The following is a 20,428-nucleotide window of genomic DNA, read 5'->3' on the forward strand; positions in this document are numbered from 1 at the left end:
CCTGTCAAGGGTATCAATATTTTTAGTCAGGGAATCCGACCAAGCCACCCCAGCTCTGCACATCCAGGCTGAGGCGATCGCTGGTCGCAGTATAACACCAGTATGTGTGTATATACTTTTTATGATATTTTTCCAGCCTCCTGTCAGCTGGCTCCTTGAGGACGGCCCTATCTATAGACGGTACCGCCACTTGTTCTGATAAGCGTGTGAGCGCCTTATCCACCCTAAGGGGTGTTTCCCAACGCGCCCTAACTTCTGGCGGGAAAGGGTATACCGCCCATATTTTCTATCGGGGGGAACCCACGCATCATCACACACTTCATTTAATTTATCTGATTCAGGAAAAACTACGGTAGTTTTTTCACATCCCACATAATACCCTCTTTTGTGGTACTTGTAGTATCAGAAATATGTAACACCTCCTTCATTGCCCTTAACGTGTGGCCCTAATAAGGAATACGTTTGTTTATTCACCGTCGACACTGGATTCAGTGTCCCTGTCTGTGTCTGTGTCGACCGACTAAAGTAAACGGGCGTTTTAAAACCCCTGACGGTGTTTTTGAGACGTCTGGACCGGTACTAATTGTTTGTCGGCCGTCTCATGTCGTCAACCGACCTTGGCGCGTGTTGACATTATCACGTAATTCCCTAAATAAGCCATCCATTCCGGTGTCGACTCCCTAGAGAGTGACATCACCATTACAGGCAATTTGCTCCGCCTCCTCACCAACATCGTCCTCATACATGTCGACACACACGTACCGACACACAGCACACACACAGGGAATGCTCTGATAGAGGACAGGACCTACTAGCCCTTTGGAGAGACAGAGGGAGAGTTTGCCAGCACACACCAAAAACGCTATAATTATATAGGGACAACCTTATATAAGTGTTTTCCCTTATAGCATCTTTTTTATATATTTCTAACGCCAAATTAGTGCCCCCCCTCTCTGTTTTAACCCTGTTTCTGTAGTGCAGTGCAGGGGAGAGCCTGGGAGCCTTCCCTCCAGCCTTTCTGTGAGGGAAAATGGCGCTGTGTGCTGAGGAGATAGGCCCCGCCCCTTTTTCGGCGGCCTCGTCTCCCGCTCTTAACGGATTCTGGCAGGGGTTAAATATCTCCATATAGCCCCCGGAGGCTATATGTGAGGTATTTTTAGCCAAAAAAGGTTTTCATTTGCCTCCCAGGGCGCCCCCCTCCCAGCGCCCTGCACCCTCAGTGACTGCCGTGTGAAGTGTGCTGAGAGGAAAATGGCGCACAGCTGCAGTGCTGTGCGCTACCTTAAGAAGACTGAGGAGTCTTCTGCCGCCGATTCTGGACCTCTTCTCGTTTCAGCATCTGCAAGGGGGCCGGCGGCGAGGCTCCGGTGACCATCCAGGCTGTACCTGTGATCGTCCCTCTGGAGCTAATGTCCAGTAGCCAAGAAGCCAATCCATCCTGCACGCAGGTGAGTTCACTTCTTCTCCCCTAAGTCCCTCGTTGCAGTGATCCTGTTGCCAGCAGGACTCACTGTAAAATAAAAAACCTAAGCTAAACTTTTCTAAGCAGCTCTTTAGGAGAGCCACCTAGATTGCACCCTTCTCGGCCGGGCACAAAAATCTAACTGAGGCTTGGAGGAGGGTCATAGGGGGAGGAGCCAGTGCACACCACCTGATCCTAAAGCTTTACTTTTTGTGCCCTGTCTCCTGCGGAGCCGCTATTCCCCATGGTCCTTTCAGGAACCCCAGCATCCACTAGGACGATAGAGAAAAGGATTTACCAGTAGGTAATTAAAATCCTATTCTTCTAAACATTACAATTTATCTTTTTGAAGCATGTAACGTATTCCCATTTATGCTTTCTACTCGTACATGGTCGAATCACATTATATTGACCACCTTCTACTATACATTTGACGTCGGCAGCACGTAGCCCATGAAGTACGTCACGTTTTGTGCTCTGGCTTGGTGGGTATATAAGGTGTTCGATAGGCCGTCTGCACACATATCACTTGTTGCGATCATGGGTAAAAGGGGCGATTTATCAGAGCTACAAAACGGGATGATTATCAGATTTTGAGCCAAGGGTGTCAGTATTCCTGAAACAGCGCAGTTTGTGAAATGTTCACGTGCTGCTGTGGTGAAGGTGTATCGTGAGTGGACAAGTGGCACCATTGCAAATAACCGAAGTTGAAACTACGGAGCACCACGTGCTGTTAATGTGAGAGGTGAACACCGGTTACGAAGGTGCGTGAGGGCCGTCTGACATGTTACAGTGGAGCAGCTAGCTGCTGTTCGTGCTGCACACGGCAGTTACTCTATTAGCTAGTGTCATAATAATAATAATGTGATTTGACCATGTAACATATTTAAACAATATAAAATTAAAGCAACTGTATTTACATACATAATCTATATAAAAGCGAAAATCTGTCCTTCTGTCTTTCTATACAAATCCACAGTTTACAAGCGAAGATCGTGAAATTTTACATACGAGCGTATTAAAACACGGCAGAGGCAACTAAAACAATTGGAAATCCCTAGCACCCCTCAGTGGGGAGACAGCAGCACAGAGTATATCAGGAGACAGCATAACTCCGGATTTGCTGGAGCAATGTACTCAAAAATAGGTACACATATGCCTTACTATCTGGAAACAAACACTGTGGGTGGAAGACACCCCTAGCACCCCTAGGGGTGAGGCAGCAGCGCTGAGTATTTCAGCAGATGGCATAACTCTGGAATGCCTGCAGCAATTTACAACAAACTTGGTACACATATGACTTTCACTCTGGAAACAAACACTGTGGGGGTCAGACACCCCTAGGGATGGGACAGCAGCACAGAGTATGTCAGCAGACAGCATAACTGTGGAAGGCCTGGAGCAATTTACACCAAACTTGGTACACATCTGACTTACAATCTGGTAACAAACTATGTGGGGGTTAGACACCCCTAGCAACCCTAGGGGTGGGACAGCAGCACAGAGTATTTCAGGAGACAGCATAACTCCCGAATGCCTGGACCAATTTACAACAAACTAGGTACACATATGACTTACAGGCTGGAAACAAACACTGTGGGGGTTAGGGGTGAGGCAGCAGCACAGAGTTTTTCATGCAGATAGCATAAACTCACACACTGAGAGTTTTATAGTGGAAGTAGCATGGCCCCCCAGCAGCACAGAGTATATAAGGAGATACATAATGTGCTTTGCTATATAAGAAACTGTAAAAAAAAATCGATAATTTCACAGGGACACTGACATGATGTGAGGAGGGGAATGGAGGCAGCAGGAAGCCACAGACTTGAGAGTTGTATAGTGGGAAGAGCAGGGTCCCTTTATGGACCAAAAAAGGGGTCCGGCCACTACACAAAGTGTGTCGGGTAAGCAAGATATGTCTATATACTAGATCTCCAACCAACGTAAATTAACGAACAACTATCATTCTAATTTACCGTCCTCATCCCATAGCAAAGCACGGGTATTCAGCTATCTACAATGTTATTTATACTGTGTGTTTAATATTTACATTTATTTTCGTAAACAGACATTCTTAAAATATACAAGTTCAGGCTTATCAAAAGTATAACATTATAGCATTGTCTGATGTTTAAAATAAAGAAGAAAATATAACAAAGGACAAATAAAATGGGTAATGCAGGTAAAATGTATATCAAAGTACAACCAATGAAAGGGAAGTCTGACATATTCCGGCGTTGAATTATTGAGCGCTGCCAATCGCTAATGTTCAGACAATATATTTCTATGGGCTTTTCTAAAACAATTTTTTTTTAATGTATCTTAATTTTCCCATGCATTTTGCTTAATGGAAAAAGATCACACAAAGTTATGCTGCTCAAAAAATATTTTGTGCAGCATCTAAAGAGTATGTGGGGATTTTACTCACTGTAAAGGTCTATATCAAAGTGAAAATGGATAAGTTGGAGAGATGGGAATATACAGAGGAACACGTGGGAGGTGTGAAAGAAAGATCACCCTTCACAGCAGTTAGCAGTATATCCATCCTTACAGCCCAGGCTGTGCATGCCTTGGTAGAAATTGATGTTCATAGTGGCTTTACTTGCTCTTTTAAGCACATATGTAATTATTAGTTATCCTCTTATTCAAAACGTCTCATTCCTTCCATTCTTATATCTTTATATCATATATGCAATGTCTTTAAGTATATTTCTGAGATACCAACTGTACCAAAAGTAAGTTATTTGATCTCACATAATAAATGTCTGTTTGGGGACTGTGAGTGGGCCGATGGTACCACAGAGGCTTTGAAGTAGAAGGAATGAATGTAAGTTCTTTGACCTCAGACAGATTGCTCCCAAGGCAACAAAAATTAGAATTTGTGTTGTGAAGTTTAATTGTACAGTACTTGGGTTTTTTTGTTGTATACAATGTGTTTTATAGTATATTGCACATTCATTGATTAGAATTTTGAGATGGTGACATTTTCTATACTGAATTAAAGATCACGTTGCACTTGACTAAAACTTCATGATAAAGTTTTTATTGTTTGAGCAGCTATTGTATTTTTGTATTTGAGAGCATCATATGTGTTTGTATAGATTATTACATTGATCTGATACACGCGTATTGTTTTGCCTAGAAACCTATTTACAAGAGATGTCTTTTTATATTTGTTATGGTCCAGTGACGCTGCAAAGCTTTAGAGTTTCACTGAGTCGTTGATAAGTAGTAGCATTTTGAAAAGTCTTTAAACAGCTGAAAGATGAAATAATTATGGTATATAATTACAGTTCCATGCTGACAAAATGTAAAATAGATGTTTAAATTCTCCCTCTATTACATGAAAAAAAAAGATTCTGTCAAAATGGCTAAAATTTAAACTTTTAATCTATACAGTATTGATTTTCTCACTGAAAAGCTTGCATCAAATTGAGGGTTACTAGATATAAAACAAATAGTGAGATATCTGGTTTATTACTATATATATATATATATATATATATATATATATATATTATGTGACAAGAACACTGGGATAGTGTTTGAGGGCAGGTATATTTGTCCCAGGTTCTTGTCTTACATGTTTTAGAAAATGTTAACTTCTAGGAAAAATGCTTTTTGTTTTGTCTGAACCTTTTCAGTTTGCTGTAAAAGCTGGGTAAAGGCTCTGAGAGAGAGATAAGGCGAGTTCTAGACATTGGGCCCAGTTCGGGTCTTTGGCCTCACAGAGGGCTAATCAGGGTTTCAGCTGTGTAAGAGTGATATAGTGCTTCTAACCTGATTAGTATGGGCAGACTGCCTGGGAAGGCTGCAGGATCTGTGTGTGAGAGACACGCTTTCTGATGCAAGTAAGCTATACAGTATGTACTGAAGAACTCTGTGTTTTGTTTAGTGACAGTTAGGAACATCTTATGTTTAGTTAGTGCCGGACAGGCAAGGTATTTTTATTTTGGGGTTTGTTTTATTTTCTGTTTCAATAAAACTGGCCGGGGTCAGTTGTACCAGAAACTGGACTTGTGTTGTTCCTCAGCTGCTGCGTGCTGCCATATTCCCCAGGAAAAGGCACCTTGCACCCCTACAGTGTTACAACTTGGTGGAGAATGCGAGCAGGCCGTTCTGCGTATAAGTGAAAGCAGCAGCTTTGTGAGGCCTGCAGAAAACGGTGGTTTATGCAGATACAGCCCAGTGTGAAGTTACTGAGACTCACCCCTGAGGGTTTGATATATGTCCTGGGTGAAAGCAGCTGCAAAGCCGCCTGAAAAATCTGTTGACATGGAGGATCTGCTTAAAGCCTTGCTGCAAGCTACAGCGGCTCAGCAGGAGGCCAACCGACAGCAGCAGGTGGCAATGGAGGAAAATTGGAGACTACAGCGTCAGGATAGAGAGGCCTTAGCAGAAGTGGTGCAGAGACTTGCAGCTCGGGTTGGAGATGTGGCCGTCAGTGCTCCAACCAGCTCTAGTTCTATACGAGCCAGTCACTTCCTGCAGAAAATGACAGAGGCTGATGATGTGGAGGCCTATCTGACCACGTTTGAAAGGACTGCCGAGCGTGAGAACTGGCCGAAAGCACAGTGGGCCAGTCTGCTGGCACCTTTCCTGTCAGGTGAGCCCCAAAAAGCTTACTTTGATTTAAGCCCTGCTGAGGCTCGGGACTATGATAAACTAAAGACTGAGATCCTGACCCGCCTGGGAGTCACGCTGTCAGTACGAGCACAACGGGTGCACCGTTGGCTGTACGCCATGGAGAAGCCTCCGCGCTCCCAGATGCACGACCTTATTCAGCTAACAAAAAAATGGCTGCAGCCAGAGACATTAACTGGTCCCCAGATGGTGGAAAGAGTCGTCATGGACCGCTACTTGAGATCTTTGCCCATGGTCCTGCGCAAGTGGGTGAGCCATGGAAACCCGGGTACTGCTGACCAATTAGTGGACATGGTAGAGAGGTATTTGGCAGCAGAGGAACTACTGATGACCACCCAGCAACCCATAGATCCTCGACAGCGCCCTTCAGTAAAGACTGGTAAGACTGTTCCGTGGGAAAACGTTGCTGGGCGGTTAAGAGAACGCAAGGCTGGAGAGACTGTAAACACTGGCCCTGGAAACAGGCCAATGGGGCTAGAACGGTCTATGCTGCCCAAATGGGTTGATAATCGTGTGGTTAAATGTTTTAGGTGTGGTATGCCAGGTCATGTTATTGCCAATTGCCCAGTCACGCAAGAACCCATGCAATGTGATGCTGCCTTTGAATGTCGCAGAATGTCTTTCTTTGCTAGGTTAGCCTGTACTGTGGTACCTTCACCTGAGCTGGAAAAACAAATGTGTGATGTGTTCTTAGAAGGTAACCGGGTAGAGGCCTTGCTAGATTCAGGAAGTTTAGTTACCCTCGTGAAAGCTGGGTTAGTGAACCCCTTAAAGGTCCAGCAAATACCTATTGGGGTAACTTGCATACATGGGGATACCCAATATTATGCCACTGCTGAGGTGAATATAGAAACTTGTTGTGGGTCAGCAATGGTTAAAGTGGGACTGGTCCCTACCTTGGTGCATGAGGCCATAATAGGGAGGGATTTTCCTCATTTTTGGAAACTGTGGGAATCACGGTTATCAACAGATGTGAGAAGTAAAAAGCCAGTTGATAATACCGGTGATTTTTTGGATGTACGTGGGTCTTCGGAACTTTCTGGCCCTTTGCCTTTTGCTAGTTTGGCTGGGGAAGTGACAGATGGGGAGTCCAGTGAGGACCCTCTTGCCGGGAACAGAGACATAGTAGTTAGAACTGAAAGCGTGCCTGACCTGGAGGTAAAGAAGGATCTGTTTGCGTCTGAACATTTAAAGGATCCTACCTTAATAAAGGCTAGAGAGAATGTTAAGATTGTTAATGGGGAACCTGTGGTACCAGGTGACAGGGTTACGTATCCCCACATGGCCATCTGTAATGAGCTCTTGTACCACATTGTCAAAAGGGGTGAGGATGTGGTGGAACAGCTGGTAGTTCCCCAGCCTTATCGGAGAACGGTACTAGATTTAGCTCATAGTCACGTTACCGCAGGACATTTAGGGGCAGAAAAAACCACTGAAAGAGTTTTACAAAGGTTCTTTTGGCCAGGGGTTTATAAAGAAGTGTCTGAATATTGTTCTTCCTGTCCTGAATGCCAGTATCATGCCCCTAGACCCCATTTCAGGAGCCCACTAGTTCCCATGCCTATTATAGAGGTCCCGTTTGACAGAATAGCCATGGATCTCGTGGGGCCCTTGTTAAAGTCTGCTCGGGGCCATCAGTATATCCTGGTAATTATGGACTATGCCACTCGATATCCTGAGGCTGTCCCTTTACGCACTATCACAACCAAGGCGATAGCTAGGGAGCTGGTGCAGGTATTTAGTAGAGTGGGAATACCAAAAGAAATTTTGACTGACCAAGGTACTCCATTTATGTCAAGGATCATGAAAGAATTGTGCAAGTTATTTAAGGTCACTCACCTCAGGACGTCCATCTACCATCCCCAAACTGACGGGTTGGTGGAAAGGTTTAATAAAACATTAAAAAGTATGTTAAAAAAGGTTGTTGAGAGAGATGGGAAAAACTGGGATTGTTTGTTGCCCTACTTGTTAATGGCCATCAGAGAAGTTCCTCAGTCCTCTACGGGGTTTTCTCCATTTGATTTGTTGTATGGTAGACACCCCAGAGGGCTGTTGGATGTTGCCAAAGAGACGTGGGAAGGACAGCCCACTCCTTATAGAAGCGTTATTGAGCATGTAACACAAATGCAGGATAGGATTGCAGCCGTGGTACCTGTTGTCAGAGAGCACATGGAACAGGCCCAAAGTGCTCAACAGAGGGTCTATAACCGGAGTGCCAAGATACGGGAATTTGCTCCTGGAGATAGAGTTCTTGTTTTGGTACCCACTGTGGAAAGCAAATTCCTAGCTAAATGGCAGGGTCCATTTGAGATTAGGGAAAAAGTGAATGAGGTTAATTACAAAGTATACCAGCCGGGAAAGAGAAAACCCGAAAAGATCTACCATGTTAACTTAATCAAACCCTGGAAAGATAGGTTGTCTCTGTCAGCGGAGCCTTGCCCTTCGGTGTCTTCACCCCGGTTGCTTCCCGCAGTGAAGGTGTCAGTGACATTATCAGCTGATCAGAACAATCAGGTTAAAGAATTTCTCATCCAAAATAGGGAGGTATTTTCAGAGCTGCCTGGCCGAACGACCATAATAAAACATGACATTGTCACAGAACCAGGGGTCAGGGTTCATTTAAAGCCATATAGGATTCCTGAAGCTCAGCGAGAAGCTATTTCTAAGGAAGTTAAAACCATGTTAGAACTTGGAGTCATAGAGGAGTCTAACAGTGAGTGGTCCAGTCCCATAGTGCTCATCCCGAAGCCCGACGGTAGCATACGCTTCTGTAATGACTTTCGTAAGTTAAATGAGGTGTCCAAGTTTGACGCATACCCCATGCCCCGTGTGGATGAGCTTGTAGAAAGGCTGGGAACAGCCAGGTTTCTCACCACATTGGACCTGACCAAAGGTTACTGGCAAATACCTTTATCTGATAGCGCCAAAGAAAAAACAGCCTTTTCGGTTCCGGAGGGGCTGTACCAGTATAAGATGTTACCCTTTGGGTTGCATGGGGCTCCAGCAACCTTTCAACGGGCGATGGATAAAATTTTGAGGCCCCATAGAAAATATGCAGCTGCCTATTTGGATGATGTGGTAATTCACAGTACAGACTGGGGGTCACATTTGGTTAAAGTACAAGCAGTACTGGACTCAATCAGAGAGGCAGGGTTAACTGCTAACCCAAAGAAGTTCTACCTCGCAATGGAGGAGGTCAAATACTTGGGCTTCACCATAGGCAGAGGTCTGATTAGGCCCCAATTGAATAAAGTTGATGCTATTCAAAACTGGCCTCGTCCAGTGAATAAAAAACAGGTAAGGGCTTTTTTGGGAATTACTGGGTACTATAGACGGTTTATTCCTAATTTTGCGACCACAGCGGTGCCGTTGTCAGACCTTACCAAAGGGAAGCAGTCAAATGTGGTGAAATGGAACCCTGATGCAGAAAAGGCGTTCCAAGCGTTAAAAGTGGCTTTGTGTTCACAACCGGTGTTGATAACACCAGATTTTTCAAAAGAATTTGTGGTACAGACAGATGCCTCAGAGGTAGGGATAGGTGCTGTGCTGTCCCAAACCAGAGATGGGGACGAACACCCTATCATTTATTTGAGTAGGAAACTCAATGAGCATGAAAAAAGGTATGCCATTGTGGAAAAGGAGGCTTTGGCCATTAAGTGGGCACTAGATACCTTGAGATATTACCTCTTGGGTAGACAATTCAGACTAGTGACAGACCATGCCCCTTTAAAATGGATGTATGTAAATAGAGGCAAGAATGCTCGTGTAACTAGATGGTTTCTAGCGTTGCAGGACTTTAAGTTTACTGTCGAACATAGACCGGGAACACAATTGGCCAACGCAGATGCATTGTCTCGCATCTTCTGTTTGGGGGCTACAAGTGTTCCGGCCCCTAGGTCGAAACAGGGGAGGGGGATATGTGACAAGAACACTGGGATAGTGTTTGAGGGCAGGTATATTTGTCCCAGGTTCTTGTCTTACATGTTTTAGAAAATGTTAACTTCTAGGAAAAATGCTTTTTGTTTTGTCTGAACCTTTTCAGTTTGCTGTAAAAGCTGGGTAAAGGCTCTGAGAGAGAGATAAGGCGAGTTCTAGACATTGGGCCCAGTTCGGTTCTTTGGCCTCACAGAGGGCTAATCAGGGTTTCAGCTGTGTAAGAGTGATATAGTGCTTCTAACCTGATTAGTATGGGCAGACTGCCTGGGAAGGCTGCAGGATCTGTGTGTGAGAGACACGCTTTCTGATGCAAGTAAGCTATACAGTATGTACTGAAGAACTCTGTGTTTTGTTTAGTGACAGTTAGGAACATCTTATGTTTAGTTAGTGCCGGACAGGCAAGGTATTTTTATTTTGGGGTTTGTTTTATTTTCTGTTTCAATAAAACTGGCCGGGGTCAGTTGTACCAGAAACTGGACTTGTGTTGTTCCTCAGCTGCTGCGTGCTGCCATATTCCCCAGGAAAAGGCACCTTGCACCCCTACAGTGTTACAATATATATATATATATATATATATTTGAATTATACATATGTTACCTTATACTGGACTATGGTGTATTTTCTACAGTGCATTGCTGTTATTAATCTGTTATTAATGTGGTACATTATCATGCATGCAGCAGCTGAATTTACTTTATATATTTATGAAGGGGCCCGGACATTGCACTCTCTGATGGTTAGTCAAACCAATGAGGTGCAGACTGGCCACACCCCTAACATGTGCCCCTACCACTGCATTTCCCCGGTGGGCCCTACATGCCCCAGTCCGACACCGTGTATATATGTGTGTGTGTGTATATATATATATTAAGGATGTATGGCTGACATGCTGCAGCAATTAAGATTGAAGATAATACAGGTTTAACTGTATACTGCAATACATTAATAATATATATTGTGTCTTCTTCATGATCATTCAGGATCAGTGGTATTTAATGTACTTCTTTTTCTACTTTATTTAAAATGTAATGTTGACACTGTTTATAATGTGTAGTACTTGATCTTATTTTAAAACAAATAATAATATTTGTTAAAGTAAAAATAAAAATGTACAGTTCATTAAAGAAATAAATAATAGCGACGGCTTTTTTAAAATGAAGATTTATCAAAGCTTAGAGAAAAATAAAGTACCAACCAGTCAGCTCCTAGCTGTCATTTTACAAGCTGTGTACATACATAAAAAATTAAAACCATATGTAAAAATTATATCAGATAAAGATTCTGAGGACCAGGTGCACCTCATAGTTTCAGGTCGATGGCACCTGCAAACGGCCAATGTTCTAAGTCTGCATCTGAGTGGCACAGGGCATCATCCAGTTTGCCAAGCACAGAGATGCAGTACAGAATTGGGTGCACACACTAATAATTGTAGTGGGTGTTCTTTGAAGGTAACGTGGGTGAAGAAGCCAACACGGATGTGTTGCTGAAAGCTGCTGCATCTAAAGACACACAGTCGCTCACACAGGAGACCATACTCAGAGACCTCCCATAGGACTGGTGCAAGCTTCGATGGTGCAACCGATGGTGAGCCAGTGCTGCATCTATTTATGCACCGTAACGGGAATGCAGTATATTATGGCGCTTCAAGTGAGCGTCTCCGTTATTTGAAAATTGGATCCAGCTTTACCATAAAGCAGGTGCGTCTATAGCAAAAGAAACATATACAGCCACGGCTGTGTCCATCTCTAAGTCAGAACCTACAGCATGTAATAAAAAATAAGTTAAAAAGGAAAACGATAAGTAATTTTAGTGAATGTAGTACTGATAAATACTAATAGCCAAATAAAACATATGCAATCCAATAGGTTATGTAAAGTCTTAATTAGTCAGGGTTGCTGAGACGTGTAATGATCAGACTGATGTTTCTGATGTTGGCTGATGCTGCGCAGGCAGCGTATCTTAGGACAACACAAATACAGATAGACTCTAGAGAGCTAAATAATAAAAATATCACAATTTTAATGAGATCCTCTATAAAATTGTACTGTTGTAACATATACTTAAAACATAATATATATATATATATATATATAGATTAGGGCAAATCTTAGCACTGCAATCAATAAAAAGTTCCATATAAGAATATATAGAATTTGTAAAATTACGCTGGAATTCAAATGAAAAAGTTCATCCACATATTACTGCCACAGTCCAGGAACAAGTTTAGGCGAATGGAATAATTACCAACTACTGTTGGAGATGAGGACCTTGTTTTGGCTTGGTTCAAGATGCTGCTTGGTCCAATAATAAGCTCAGGTCCGTATTTGAAAATGTCCAATTCGCAGATGGAAAAGTTCCTATATCCGACTTCCAGGCTTTAGTCTCAGGATGAATATAGTAGAATATAGTAGAGTCCAGCTCCTCCACCGACGCGTTTCGCTGTTTCACACAGATTTTTCAAGGTCATTTATTTCTTGCAGCGTATCTTAGGACGCAGGCAGCGGATGTGATAAGACAGTAGTGAGCACCTCTCTACAGAAGACGGCTCCTGCGGCATTGGCATAGCTTCTCAGATCCGCTGCAACCGAAGACAATTTGCATCCACTTCTGCATCAGACCCTTATTTATTAAACTTAATACAGGTTAGAAGACTTTGTTGCTAGTAATTGTTACGATTTCAGCTCATCTGGAATCTGTACATATGTATTACAAAGAACAGCACCAACACAAAAATCATCTTTTTAAAAAGTGTTATTAAGTAAAAGCAACATACATGCAAATTGACAATGTTCCCGTGCAGATGGGGCATACTGTAGTGCATAATTTGATACATTTTGGTGGTAACCTAAAATTGCTCAGAAATGCCATGCACATGTCCCATTTCAATTTCAGTCTACTGTACATTTATTCGGGTATGGTATAGAAGATCTACATTGTCTAGATAGATGTGTATGTCGCGCTCTATGACCACCGTTAGTAAAAACCTAGAACCTTGTGGGCTCCCTTCGCTTTCCTTGCTTTGGGGCAAGGTTACTGTTCCCAATCATAGACACTGTGGATCAAGCAAATGTTGAGAAAACGTGTAAAACCCAAAAAACATGTGTCCACCGTTGTCATTTCAACCTTTTGTGACTGTCAACCTTAAGCAGTCAACCTTTCAGCTGTCGACCTTTTGTACCTGTCGACCTCTTGTGTGTCACCCATATGGATGTCGACATATTGACTGTCTAACTAGACAGTGTAGATCTATTATCCGGATACCCATTTTACCCATCTTACTCTACAGCTAAAGTACTTGCTAGATCTGTTAGAGAAAGAGATACAGAAAAAGCTTTCACAATTTACATTTAAGCTTCATTTAACATTTCCATACTCATACTGTACATGCACTTTTTTCCCAAGCGTAGTAGTGTTTTGCTCAGAGGCTGAAAATGCATTAGCTTCAATGTCCAGATACTGGGCTGAAGTTCATAAAATTAGGTCATGCAGTCATTGATTGATTTAACTTGTTAAAAAGTATGCTAGATCATTATAAACTAAATGCAATAGTAGTTAAAGTGAAAAACAACACAAGTCTATGGGTATATCTGTCTTTACCATAAACTTAGATTACACCATATTTCAGCTAAACAGTTGGTAATGTTCCCAGGTGACTTAATGTCTAGTTACATTTATTTGCTAAACCTACGTAAATAGGACTCTTTCATTAAAAGACAAAATATGCACAGTACCTGTGCTGCTCTTAATAATACCCATATTGAGAACAACTTGAAGTGACTGCTGGTTTATATTTAGATATGTTCACCATACATTTTGTAATACAAAGTATAGCCTTTATATAATAATTGCTGATTCATGATGCAATGAGGGGCAAAGCTTTTACTAAGTAATAGAAAAGCATCATGAATAAATATTGTAAATATCATTATAAAACTATTTTCTTTTATACGAATACCAATAATTTAATACAGCAATACCATGTAGTACTGTAGTTACACATTAAATGACCTGCTCCTCCCATTTGAAGGAACTGCACACTGATGCAGTCGTCATTTTGGCTCCTCCATTTCTGTAGCATAGTACCTGCAAAATTTGCTTGTTTGCCGTTGGGAAAAAATGTCTTGTGAAAAGGAGCGTGAACACTGTAAGACGAATAAGAAGCTGCAAGCTCCATGCATTTAGCTACTTAGGGGCACAGGGTTTTTCTGACAGCCTCAGGATTTTTCCTATTCAATTGAGGGAGATAAAATGAGCGCCCTAGAGCAAGTCTAATTTTTCCTAAAATTGTTATTTTTAGGAAAAATCATCGGGGCTTGCTCTGTCACTCCCACTAAAGACTAACTAAGCATTTTGGAAGTTTCCAATTAGCTTAATTAGTCCTTAATTACTCACATTCTGAAGCAGTGTCTTCTTCCTCCAGCCTGTCGGGATCCGGTCTTCTGCAGCAGCAGTGTGTGTAAGTATGTGTGAGAGAGCCCTGTCAAGTGTCTGGCCCCTGGTGTGTGTGTGTGACACCCCCCACCAGTGTGTGCCTGGAGGCAGCAGCATGGAGAACTACATTTCCCAGCAGCCACCTCCTGTCCCAGCATCCACCTCCCCAGTGAAAAGATGGAGGGGAGGTGACCAGGAGCTGAGTATACCACTGTACCGGTAAGTATCAGACTTTTCTTTAAATTGGATACCGTGGGTATCGGGAGCGCGCATACCCACGGTAATCCAAAATTGGGAGTGAGGTCCTCATGGTTTTTTGTGGCCAAAACCTTGTGCCCATTTGGATTCCCCCTTTAGTGGTCCACATGCTTGCACACTTATTAGCTGTAGTGCACCACTGACTTTTGGTGGTACTACAGAAATTAGTTCAGGGAAAACTGCTGCATTTCTTGGAGCTCCACTAAAAGGAAAGCATAGGTCAGTAAAAATGTAACAAGGACCTGGGATTTCACCTTTGGCCCTAAAAACTTGCTACAGTGTGGCCATATGATATAGCCCCTACAATATGATTAATACATATACATACATGAAAATACAATGTATTGACATTATTTGAATTGAAAGTGCTTCTTTATGGTGATACTTCACTGTCTAGTCTTTGCCTCCTGCATAAGCATACACTTGCTCCAAAATTTGCAGTGTAATACAATAATCTGTATTCTTTTTTATTTTTTAAATGTGTAACTACAGTAGTAGTTATTCACGTGATCTATAACAGAAATAACTGTTGTGCCTTCAACTGCGCAAAAGGTTGCCTGGCTACCGCAACTCCCAAAACAAGTGTCTCCCCAAAACACTCCAATACAACAGAAATACAATATAGATAGGCAGTAGTTATAGCTGGGCGCTATACAATATGTGAGTCATTCAATTAAATAGAATGATACATTCCTTTGTAGAGGTCGGTCCTCAAGATCTCTTTTGGCCGATGCGTATTTGACTCTCAGCACATGGAATGGAATAAAAACATATCATGTGTAGTACAGTTTAAAAATGTTTTAAAAATTTTAATACAACACATATAAACAAATCCAAAATGTTTCTAAAATTTCAATCCCACAAGTCCAGGTGTAAGGTGCTACAGATGGAACAATTACCAGAGCAATTGGAGAACTGGTTTGAAACAGTCCTCAAACAAGCGTGTTATTTGAATAGTCACCACAACGATCCTCCCAGGCAGGCAGTCAGGTGTACTCCTCTGGTAAATGAATGGCAGTTCACCCTTCACCGGAACACAGGATCCACAAAACAGCCAACGCGTTTCAACCCAAAATGCTATGGGTCTTTCTCAAGGCGATGTGTAAAATGTCCCCTCCTGAATCCCCTTTTAAACCATACTCCACCAATCGTGGATCTTGATTTAACATCATAAAAACTTTCACCCAATGATAGCCTTCCTTAATACTGAGCTATGGTGGACCTAGCTGTCACTCAAATCTATATCCACAAGTTCCTCCTCCTGCCTGAACTCCTATTTGGAGACTCCCTTGTCCATCAGCATTAGGTATCGCCGCTCCCCCGGAAGTGCTTCCATCAACTTCCGCCCGTCAGGCCGATCCTCCCCATGCGCGCCTCCACGTGGTCTCCCCGGCGCGTCATCACTGGAAGTTCGGAGCTCCGTCACTTCTGCCCGGCCGTCCGATCTATATCATATTCTATATACGTCCGTGAATCCGTCTGTTTGATGTACATTTTGGTGTGCAGTGTATGGTTTTCCACACAAAATGTGATGTCCAAAAAGTCTACCTTAAACTTGTTTATATTGAACGTCAGCTCTATATTTAAATTATTTGAATTTAGATATGTGCACAGAGGAGGTAGATAGGAAGAAGCTTTTAGAGTCTGGACCCTTGGTCAAATCAAAAAGAAATATCCCATTTTTATATACTTTTAAGTGATTTGATGAAATTGTATTTATTAAGTGTATATTTCTAATTATGTTTATATTCTATAGAGGAGTTTTGTTGTACATTGGGGACAGAGGAATATTTAATGCCAAAATGCCATAATGGAACGTCAATTACTGCATGTAACCCAGAGAACCCGAATGAGCAGCACCTAATTTTTTTTTAAACTGTACTACACATGATATGTTTTTATTCCATTCCATGTGCTGAGAGTCAAATACGCATCGGCCAAAAGAGATCTTGAGGACCAACCTCTACAAAGGAATGTATCATTCTATTTAATTGAATGACTCACATATTGTATAGGGGCGCTCAGCTATAACTACTGCCTATCTATATTGTATTTCAGTAGTAGTTATTCAGACTAAACATATTAAACTCTTGTGGTATGTCCCACTTATGTCTGTCCACACAGGCATTTTGTTTGAGAAATTCTAAGGGGGGTTATCAAATTACCTGCAGGTAATTGTATTACCGGGGGGCTCTACTATTAGCCCCGATGAGGCGCGCTCCTCCCCCGATGCTGGCACTTATTGCGGATTATACTTTGGATGCCTCAGGCACCCGAAGTACAATCTGCAATAAGCAGGCTGCTGGAGCCGCGATAACCGATGCGATCGGGGACTTATCCCCGATCTCATGTGTTTTTGCATGAACGCGGGTCCATTTTAGCCCAATGAAAATAGTCTGTAATAGGATACTGCGATGATGACCATCAGTCATTGGTTGCGATATCTGGCTGTTTTCAAACACTGATAACGAATCAGGGCTAACTGGATAACACCCTAAGAGAGGAATCCTGTAAAAAATATTATTCTCTAAATTACTAGAACACTTTATAAATGTATGATATATATAGAGAAATGGCAGAAAAATTGAGCGCCTACTAGTGTTCCAATGTTATATATATATATATATATATATATATATATATATATATTGCACCCCAGTATCTATTTATAAGGCAAAGTGAGAGACATAACAGAGTGAACACAAATAGAACAAAAAAGCTTTTTCTGCTCATCCTTTTTTGTTTCTTCAGTCATATGACCCACCATTGAAACCAGCATATAGAGGATATAAGGAAATAAAACTACCAGAGGTTATAAGTTTTACAATTCAATATTTCTTGAAGCAGAATCCCTGATAAGTGCCATCTTAGGGGGCTAATAATAGCCCTGGGTGAATCCTTTCGCTGTGGAAACTCACCGCAGCTAACAGGATACTGCCCAAGAAGTACAAATGAAAAAATACATAACCAGCAGAAGACACTGAGAGGCATAAAGGCATTATGTGGCATATACTCATCACAGGTTCAGGACCGCAGACAATGTAATGGCCTCATCCACTGTAAATCATCCCGATGTCGACAGCTGTTTCGGTGCTATAAACGCACCATCATAGACACATGTCGACTGATAAAAGAACCCTTAAATGCACTCACTAAACTGGCTTATCAAACTCACCTGGTGCCACACGTACACGCCATCCACACATCCTCCCGGGACTTTGGGAGTGGAAGTGATGTCAGGTATCCATGGTGATCCATAGCAACAGAAGTCAGCTGATAGCGGTCCGTCCACCCCACTCCAAGTACACAGAGGGCAGAAGCGCAGGACCAAAATAAACAGTGTCATGGCAACCAAATATACAACATCGCGGTAATGGGTAACATACACTAAAACATACACTTCAAAACACAAATAACAGAAGTGTGGGTCCCAAAGCACACTATCCTGTGCTATAGTAATAAACATAAGCAGCAGCAATAGTGGTTAGAGTTATTCAATGTCACGATGGTAACAGATAAAAAAGGTGCCAGCCATATAGGAAGGCATCCAAGGGTTCATACAATAAAAAAAAAACCACATCTAATAAAAAGAGAATAAATGAAAGTGGAGATACTAGAAAAGAGTAAGATATGCAGAGGAGTAATGTATTACAGTCTCCTCTACATCTTAAAGATGGTATGAAGTCAATGGGCATAAATCAGAAGCCCTTGATGGCATTTGTCAATCGTCTCTTTACTCTAATTTTCTGAACATCCTCTATAAATTAATCTGTACAACATTTCTTGTAGGGCTTTGGGTAATTCCAAACCATTTGAAGTGATCCGAGCCACCCCTAATAGTTGCAAAAAGGGTAGCCCCCATTTAAGTGGCATATGATGAAAATGATCCGCCATTAAGGGCGTATTTTTATCCATTGGCAAATCTGTTTATCCATCCTAAAAATATGTCCCATGGATTGAACCACCACACATACATCTAGATAATTAATGGAGATAGTACTAATGCCAATGTAAATCTAATCTTGGTGTCTAGAGCATTGAGAGCATCTGTGAATTTAGTCAGGAGCAGATCACCACCTGTCCACACCATGAAGAAGTCGTCAATTTACTGAACATAAAAATAGATGTATTTTGAAAAAATTGGGTAAGCCATAATATGTTGATTCTCAAGCATATTCATGAATAAGTTAGCGTAATTTGGGGTCATATTAGACCCCATCTCTGTACCTCTTGACTGTAGTTGAATTTTTTTTTTTAAAGAAAATTATTTTTATGCAACACTAACTCAATTAGTAACAACAAAAACTCAATATTGGGACCCTCATAGTGTGGATTTGCAGCGACCATGGTCTTGACTGCTTCGATTCCATCAATGTGGCCATTGTTAGTATAAAGACTGGTTATATCTAATGTCACCAACAAGCTTTTGTCTGGTAATGTATTTAACCAATGTATTTAACCGAATGTATTTAACTTGTTGATAAAATCAGTGGTGTCTCTTAATGTAATATTCAGTGTGCTGCACAACTGCTTGCAGACAAAAGTCAATATACTGCGAAGGCAGTTTACACATTGATCCGCAAGAGGAGATGATAGGCTTGCCAAGCAATCTAACAAGCATTTTATGAACTTTGGCAGGATATAAATTCAAGATATATGCAGATATGTGTTTGAGTAAGAAATTGAGTTGCGTTCTCATCAATCTAGTTGTTGTTATATCCCAATGAGTTAACTGAATGATCTCCTTCTTATATGGATATGTTGAATCATAAGTCAAAGCTTTATAACAGTCTGTATCCGACAACTGTCTTTTAATCTCATACACATAAACTTGTTTATCTAGGAGAACCATGCTACCACCTTGTTCTGAGGGACGTATCCCTTAGTGACCTCATAGCTTCATTTTCATCTTTAGTTAAGTTAGAATAAAAGACTTTCTGATATGTTAATAAAGTGAATAGCATCACGTTTTAACAAATTAATGAAGTTCTTTATAGAGGCATTGAAACATGGAGGGTCAAAAGTACTCTTGGTTTAAAACCCGGTTTAGCACCCACTGTAGATGTTTGAGTGAGCGCTGAAACCGATACAGCTCCACCTCAAAGTCAAAAGCACTCTGTTTAAATGTTTTCACAAGAGAGGGTCCCATAGACAAAATGGTCATTTCAAGATTAGTAGGTAAATAACTGGAAAGGTTCAAGACAACTATTTCTTTTTTTTGTTCTCGGCTCCTGCTTTTGTACTTGGAGTGTCTCTTCCCTCCCCTTCGACAGCATACTTTCCTTTTAAATCCTTGTGTCTGCTTCTGGTCACAGACCCTCCTAAAAAAATTTTGGAGTTGCAGAGTGTTCACAGTCACTGGCTGAGGTATTAGTCTCAATGTCAGAAAAAGATCTGTCACCGCGAAAAATGCACAGCAGCGATCAGATCTGATTAATCCAACTGAGAAGCAGAAAGACATTATGTGGCATATGCTCATCGCGGTTTCAGGACCACGGACAATGTAATGGCCTCATCCTCTGCTTGCTGTTGGTTGCATGCCCTGTAACCCATGTGTACTTATTACACTGAGCACTGGGTGTATTACCATTGCATTTTAGTGACCAGGACATATCTTTTAATTGTTTAGAAACCACGGGATTAAGACAAATCTGTTTCTAGCAACGCCAGCTCAATTGTCATGTTTTTGACAGTTGA

The 20,428-nt window shown here is 41.8% G+C and overlaps 1 protein-coding gene across 14 annotated transcripts in view; it reads left to right on the top strand.

The window, feature by feature from the left end:
- Positions 1–20,428, top strand: part of NRCAM (neuronal cell adhesion molecule) — a 327,854-nt gene that overhangs the window by 157,447 nt on the left and 149,979 nt on the right. The window contains exon 1 of one of the 14 annotated variants that reach the window (XM_063927300.1): positions 12,663–12,684. The exons of the other annotated variants lie outside the window; for them this stretch is intronic. The gene's annotated coding sequence lies outside the window, so the exon portion shown is untranslated. Of the gene's footprint in view, positions 1–12,662; positions 12,685–20,428 lie in introns of those variants that run through there. 14 annotated transcript variants of the gene reach the window in all.

Source organism: Pseudophryne corroboree, chromosome 6, assembly GCF_028390025.1.
Source record: "Pseudophryne corroboree isolate aPseCor3 chromosome 6, aPseCor3.hap2, whole genome shotgun sequence".
Classification (NCBI taxonomy): Eukaryota; Metazoa; Chordata; class Amphibia; order Anura; family Myobatrachidae; genus Pseudophryne; species Pseudophryne corroboree.